Source organism: Molossus molossus, unplaced genomic scaffold (assembly GCF_014108415.1).
Source record: "Molossus molossus isolate mMolMol1 unplaced genomic scaffold, mMolMol1.p scaffold_m16_p_41, whole genome shotgun sequence".
In the NCBI taxonomy this organism is placed as follows: domain Eukaryota; kingdom Metazoa; phylum Chordata; class Mammalia; order Chiroptera; family Molossidae; genus Molossus; species Molossus molossus.
This window is the reverse complement of record NW_023425379.1, coordinates 137,236-144,976: the sequence shown is the minus strand read 5'-3', so window position 1 is coordinate 144,976 and position 7,741 is coordinate 137,236. Positions and strand designations below refer to the sequence as shown.

At 41.4% G+C, this 7,741-nt stretch overlaps 2 pseudogenes; both read left to right on the top strand.

Annotated features, from left to right (window-relative positions):
• The first annotated feature begins 2,183 nt into the window (after positions 1-2,183).
• Positions 2,184-2,851, top strand: LOC118616771 (annotated as a pseudogene).
• Positions 2,852-4,342: 1,491 nt separating this feature from the next.
• LOC118616765 lies at positions 4,343-5,768 on the top strand (annotated as a pseudogene).
• Positions 5,769-7,741: the final 1,973 nt, after the last annotated feature.

Sequence of the window (7,741 nt, the reverse complement as noted above, 5' to 3'; positions counted from 1 at the left end):
CTGCTGGTATACACTGTAGACAAAAAGAAATGGTCCTTAACAGGGGCTTGGTGCCCAGTGGAACTGGAGTGACCAGCTCATCCTGGACTGCTTAGGACTGTCTTTATTTTAACACCAAGTCTTGCATCCCAGGAGACCCTTCAGTCTCAGGCAAATTGAGATGGTTAGCCACCCTAAGGAGAACTGAATATGGCTCTGGTCAAAGTGTATGGGATTAACAAGCTTGATAAGGTTTTGTGTTTTAAAGAAACTTTCACATTACTTCTGTTAAATATGTTAATCTGTGTTATGAGATTTCCAGTTTCTAAACCACGAAAGGCAATGTGGTGAGAAATGATTGTTAAAAATAGGCTATTGAGGTAAATCACTATGAAATTAATTCAACAAATACTGAGTACTTACTATGTGCCAAGCACCTTTCTAAACATTAGAAATAGAGAAATGAGCAGAATAAAGCACTTACTTTTCAGAGAACAACTGTTTAGGACTATAATCAGAGGCAGGTTGGCATGCTTCTTCTGAATGAACTGTGGGATAAATGGGCATGATGGCCAACCCTTCTCAATACCATTTTAGTGAGGATACCTGGGAAACCCAATAGCAAGATTTTTCATGATGTATTCTGTTTTCTAATCTTGATTGCATGTCTTGTGAGAAAAAAGTTGGACATTCAACCTGAATATATATATATATTTACAAGTTCTATACATGTACTACTGTACTCATATATTAAACACATACACAAAATAGGAGTGAAGAAAGGCTGTCCTGAATAACCCCTGAGAAGTGTGCCTCCAACTTTAGAGATGGCTAATATCTCCCAGGTCAACTCATAGGTGATGATGTGGTGATGGCTCGCTGGGAGAATGCAAAAGATACTGGCATAGCTCAGACCACCTGCACCTCCATGCACCGATTTTACCACACTGTGTACTCTCCTGGGTCTCTAGGACATGAGGGTCTTAAATTTGTATTTCCCCCTGAAGTATGCTTTTGGGGTACATACAGCCTTTTATGAGGAGTCGAGTCACCAGGACAGTGTCTGTTAGTAAGTCCCAGAGCACCTCAAACAGAACAGAAAAAAATGCCACGAGACTTCTGAATGGGGCTGCTACCATAAATCTTCTAGAAAGGTCTGTGCTAGGTTGCTTGAAAGGTCACCAAATGCGGCTGCCTGAAAAGTCTCCTTGACACTGATGTCTGAAGGTGGCCAGGCCCATGGGGCTGATGCAAAACTCAACGCATCGCTGGACCAGCCATTAAAGGATGGTTTAACTCTCTGTAGGCATTAAAAGATAATTTTCAAAAGTGGTAAAATCACGATTCTTACACAGATATAATAAACACACGTTAAAGACTTTATTTAATTCATTCACGAGGAAACTAGTGAGGTGTTACAACCAGGTCAAAGGGGATTCCTAGGAACAGACACAGGTATAGACTGGGAATATTGTGATCAATGTGCAAATAGAGCCAACCTTGTTTTTTTTCCTTTTCCTTTGGTTGTTTCTCCCCTGAACAGAATTTGTCTGCATGTCCCTGGGGAGGAATTATTTAGCAATGCTGTTAGATACCTACAACTTACAGAATCAGACAGCCCAGGTGTGCTTTAGAATGACACATAATTTTCCATTTAAGAACAACAATTTCCCTGCAGTTCCCCACCTTTGATCAAAAAGAATCTAAAAAATGATTATTTTTTCACAGTATGTTTTTAGTTTCTTTTTTAAAATTTAAAATTGAATTCATTGGGGTGACATTGGCTAATACAATTAGATAGGTTTCAAGTGTACAATTCTATAATACATCTAATTAGGTCCTTATTATATGTAATGGTCTATGCTGGATGATGTGAGCATTGTAAATGTGAGCAAAGTTTGATTCCTGACCTCCAGAAGTTAATAATCTAGTAGGAAAGATGAGATATACGTATTATAATGCAGTTGGCATGTCCTGAGGTACACGGCAGCCTTTGATTTAGGCCGAAATGTGGAGAAAGGAATAACTGCCCCATGGGTGTACACATACTGCTTGTATATAAAGATATAAAACAGAGTGCTCATGGCGGATCTGAGACTTGAGCAGGATTCTTGGCACCTGCTCTCATGTTCTGACCCTGCATTCTCTCTCCTCTTCCTGAAGTGAGATCAGAGTTCTGGTCTCAGATTCCATTGTCCCTGGAGATGGCTGCAGCAGCGGGGGCAGGAGTGATCCCTGTGTTACATTCTGTGGCCAGTGACAAATTTGGCTACTACACCGGGCGGCAGCCGTGGTGTGACTTCATTGCCATGTGGTCTGCATGCCCTGGTCCTCTATTCATGAAGATTTCTGGTGTCACGGCACCATCACCCATGCTTGATTGTTTTGAAAAAAGTTTAACAGTCATGTAGTGGGAATGTGGTACTTTTTTCCCTCTTCTTACTCATTGAATTCTTCATGGCTCAGATTCATAAGCAGATCAAGGTCAAGTCAGTGGAGTCAGTGGCAGCTGAAGTGGAGGAGTGCTCCATGGTGAGGAGCATGTCTCCTCTCTAAAGAAGTTCATCTTGAACTTCCACCAGGAGAAGATGCTTTTGCTTTTGTACCTCCTTCACTTCCTCCTGCAGGTTGGCATGCAGTGCGTGTTTTTGTTCCTTCTCATGTACCAACACCTACCCCTGGTGAGCCAAGCCATTATCCACTGCAGAACTGATAGCTGGCCTGGCCCTTACCTCTGCCTGATCAGAAGCACATGTCCATCTACAGCCTCATCACCTTGTCCTTGATGCTCATCCTCTTCTGCTGGGCATGCATTGTATCCATCATTACCTGCTCAAGGGGCTTTTCAAGTGCTAAGTTTTGGCTTGACTGACATTTGGAAGTTCTTAGAGTCTTTCCTCCACATTAGGAAGTTTGTATTACTGTAAATATTGTATCTGGGGCAGGACTTCCTCCTGCTAACCTTCTTTGCTTTCCTCCTTCATAAAATAAACATTTGTTGTTCTTGTTTTCTCCTTCTACAGACAGGCTCGGGTTGTCTAACCTTGGGGAGGACAGGATGCGCTTGATAACATTTCATTGTTGTTTCACACGTGTTATCTAATCTGGTCCTCCCCAGAAGCCTGTGACATTGATCTACTTTATCCTTCCAGTAGCTTCAATCAGGAAGTTTCTATTGTCTTAAAACAATGAGCTCTCAAGGTTCCATGAATTCTGCCTGGGATTGGGGAAAAGGTTCCGACCACCTGGATTTGATTTTGTTTGACGGGATGCTGTTCAAGCTGGGGTGGCCACACCAGCCACCTCTGGAACCGGGAAATACGATATCCCCCTTCAGGGTTGACAGCAGCCCTGAAAGCAAGCAGGCGATCGGATCACTGAGAAACTCTGCATCTCTGTGAAGAACCCCTTCTAACTCCTCGGTCTGAAAGCTGGGCACGCGAACGGGGTGTGAAAGCGCAAACAGAGGCCGGACTTCCCACTTGGAGCGGAGCTCGCCCAGCGGGGCCGCGCCGCCCGCTCCGGGCACCTCTCCCCGCGGCCGGCCGCACTCTGCCGGCCCAACTGGACTCCCGCGGCCGTCAAAGCCGTAACCGCGAGGGCTGCTCCTCCCGCTGCTGCTGCAGCTGTCCCCGCTCGCTCGGTGTGTGCGTGAGCTGAGGGCGGGGGAGGGCGCGGGCCCCGAGTCACTGCTGTGGGTTTTGCGCCTTTGCCCTATCCGTGGCTGCGGCAGACCCCAGTCCCGTAAATGTGATCATCTTGTTGCCAGCGAAAACAGATTACAGTTGATTCTTGATCACAAAAGGAGTCTCTGGCCTCAGTAGATGTGGCCTGATTATTTACACAGGCACAGCAAGAATGTTAATTTAGCATAAAGCCCGTCTTTAAGTTTCTCTGTTAGAGGTTTCCATAAAGAATCTCAGTTGGACTTCTAAAGCCTCTATGACTTGCTGTCTTGAGGCTAAGAACCATGTCCAGGAAACTGAATCCACTGGATTTCATCTGCAGTACGTATACATTGTGGGTGACTTCCTCTTTTCTCAAAGTTCTCCAAACATCTCTAGGCTGGAAGTGACCTCTCCCACAAACTCTATGGCTGACCCTGAAAGCCAGGCACCAGGAGGGCTTTCTCAGCACTGTCTCCATAACGTCAACCTTAATTTCCTAAATGTGACTGGTCAGGCACGGCTGCAGCTTCTCCCGGTTGGCAGGGAGCCTCCTCTCTTGCCCCTGTGGTCCTGTCCATGTGGAGGGGCCTAGCAAGAAGGCTGCTCTTGATGTGGGTAGTCTGTTCTCAAAGCAGCTGCTGGGCGGTGGCAGACACCAAAGGCCTTAGACTTGGAGCAGCAAGGAGTCAGAGGGTATGATCCCCTCTCCCATTTTCCAGAGCACCCCTCCACTTGCCCCTGGACAAAAAGGACAAAAGGAGCTCAGATCAGTTGTCCATAATACTGCTGGTTGGAAATTATTTGGCAACGTCCCTTTGGGAGAGAATCTTCAGAAAGCTTACAAGAATAGGAACATGAAGCACCAACAGGGAGGACCTGTAAACCACCACTTCAGTCTTCAGAACATAACCGTTTTGAATTTGAGCCTCTATAGAATCTTTCTGATTCTATAGTGTAAGCCATCATATGATTGATCATTGCTTTTGTGCCCTGACGAAGAAATCTTTGCCTACTCCAAGCAAATTTTCCTGCCAGATCTGTGGAAGAAGCTTTACTTCATCGACAAGAACATTAAACGGTTGAGCTGAGTCTCAAAATTGAGAAATGAAAACAGTATATTTTAAAAAAAAGAAGAAGAAACTTTAAGCAGGAAGAAAATATTGCAAATACAGTGGTAATTTGAACCAGTGAAATGCCCAATTGGGAAGTAATACAGATGAGGAAGGCTGGAGAATTGAGCTGCAGAGATTGCCCCCTAGTGTTCATGGTGAAGTTTGGAGTCTTACTGTAGGAAGTAAACTAAGCATTACTCCTGAATTTTATGAAGTATTTTTCTCCAAAGGAAAGGAATGATGGAAAAGTTTCGGTAGAACACGTTCTCTCTAAACATATTCTCTAAATGCAAGAGGTGTATATGTTGATAATACAGATGCCAATTTGAAATTAAGCTGGACATGTCCTATGCATCTCCATCTCTCTACACCTTGCATAAGGACAACCCGTATTATGACTCTTTATACAGTGTCTTGGGAGCATATTCATGTTACAGGTCTGATGTTGGTTATGTCCAAAGGATGTCCTTCATTGAGGCAGGACACATTCTCAATTAGGAAGAGGTAGATGCCTTCATTGTATTTGGAAATCTCATGAATAAGTCATGCCAGTTGGCCATTTTCTGTGTGGATCATAGCAAAATGTTGAAATATTTTAGAACATTGGAAGTATTCTTTGAGGACAATCTCTTCAAACTGTTTCTTTGCATCAAGTCTTAAGGTCTTGCACCAGACATATACTTGACTGGATCTTCACCCAGTTTCTCAAATTACAACTCTACTTGATCTGGCCTGTCCAGTCTGGGATGTATTTTGTAGAGATGGAAGTAATTTTTATTGAGAAGTGGGCTAGGAATCCTCAAAGTATATCAAGGTATTTCCCTGCAGATACTTTATTCATATAGCACAATTTCTAACTGAATTGGCAGAGGATATCATACCAAGAAAGCTGTTCAGCTGTATTGAAGCCACTCAGAGGAGCACCAATAAATGGACTTAGGTCTTTGTGTCTGTAGTGAAGGATATTCAAGAAGGAGACAAGAATAACAGTACTGCTTTGAATAGCTAATCTGCATAATAAACAAATTGAAGTGTAAAAAAGTACTGCAGATAACAGCATATTTTTCCTATGTAAGCAACATGGAGGAAAGGTGGAGATGTTTAAAAAAATCAAGAGATGAAAAACAGCTGACTTTCCATTTTTTGAGTGAAATTAAGGAAATGAATAACTTATTGACATTATTAAAAATATTCTGTAGGGACAGCCATTTTGGAAAGAAAAAAGTATAAATGGCTAGTTCATACTCCATAATTTGGGGCAAACAGTTGAATGCAGTAACATTTTAAAACAGTTTGAGGAGGGAAAAAGTGGCTGGTTGTATCAATTATATAAGCATCATTCTCAAATACGACATTCCAGACAAAGCCTTGGTTGCATAAACAATCTTTCCACTTATATCTAGTAAAAAGGTGGGAAGATTCTTATTGAACTTATGCAAATATCTTATTTTAAATTAACAATATTCAATAAATGTTTCTATTTGGGAAGGTGGGTTAGGCAGGGAGAATAAGATAATTAAATTTTTTTCATTTCAGTGCACAAAACCAGAATCTAATAAATTGTTGTCAGTTATAGATAGCTTAATAAGAGAAAGGGCTTCCTTATATATCCAGGAAGTAGAAAATTAAAACAGCATCAACAATATTGCCCAAGCCCGGCCGGGGTGGCGCAGTGGTTGAGCGTCAACCCATGCACCAAGAGGTTGCTGGTTTGATTCCCCATCAGGCCACGTGCCCAGGTTGTGGGCCAAATCCCCAATAAGGGATGGGCAGGAAGCAGCCAATCCATGTTCTCTCTCATCAGTGTTTCTCTCTCTCTCCCTCTCCCTTCCTGTCTAAAATCAATAAAGAAAAAAAAAATTCAAAAAAACCCCCCCACAATGTTGCCCAAATAGCTACAATAATCACTTATGATTCAGTTCTATGTAATCAATTCTTGTTCTGCTGGACCTTGGGTTAGCAGCATCATGAACTTGATCCCATCAGCATCTTGTCTCAAAAGAATCTTGGAAATTGTGACTCTGAAAGCTGTTTAATCGATGACATTAGAACCCTGCACCGAGATATCTTCTTTGAAGTCTCAGTAGTTTGAAGGACCAGGTACAGTCCTTTTCCACTGGCTCTGAGACCATGTTTCTTTGCTGAAGATGTGAACTCTGGCTGGCAGCTGATTGCAGAGCCTTCTGGGGAGCATCGAGTAATACAAAAACTATTTGTAGGCGTTAAAGACTTAAAATGACTGGTAATAACTGAAGAGGGTTCATAACAAGAATGATACTACTGACAAGAAAATATGGTGGTTTCTTTGTCATGCAAGGCAAAGCTAATACAATTCAATCAATTAATTTTTAGACACAATGTCAGTATAGATCATGATTAAGGCTATTTTCAAAGATGATGAATATTACATCTGGTTTATAATAGTGACTGAACATACTTTTTACAGAGGAAAAATTGAGATGTTCAAAATTCCTGAGTCATTATATATATATATATGGACATATATATGCAATATATTCAGAATATACCAAGAATGTATCAAGAATATCAAGTCAGTATTTCTTAAACATCTGTTTTAATTAAACTCTACAGATAAGTCTGATGTTTATCCCCAAATGAAAACCATTGACATAGAAGATGTGAGATTCAAATTTAAAAAGATTATACCCAAGTAAACATTTTAAATAATAAACATTATGACTGGTAACATCATATTGCCTAGCATGATAACTAGAAACACTGACAAATCTCCAGGGACTTCCCATGAAGCATTCAATACCTAAAAATATTGACATTAATAATATTTTACCTATACACATTTAACCTAAGAAAGGCTGAGCATCTTTGGTGATTAGATTACTTTTCCCATGAAACACGTTAATAGTAATGTAACAAGTGAAACTGAATTATTTTTAACACTTCTCTTCTATAAAGTAAAGGAACTAATCTTTAGATTTCAGGGAGGCAAAATCAAAAGTTTTC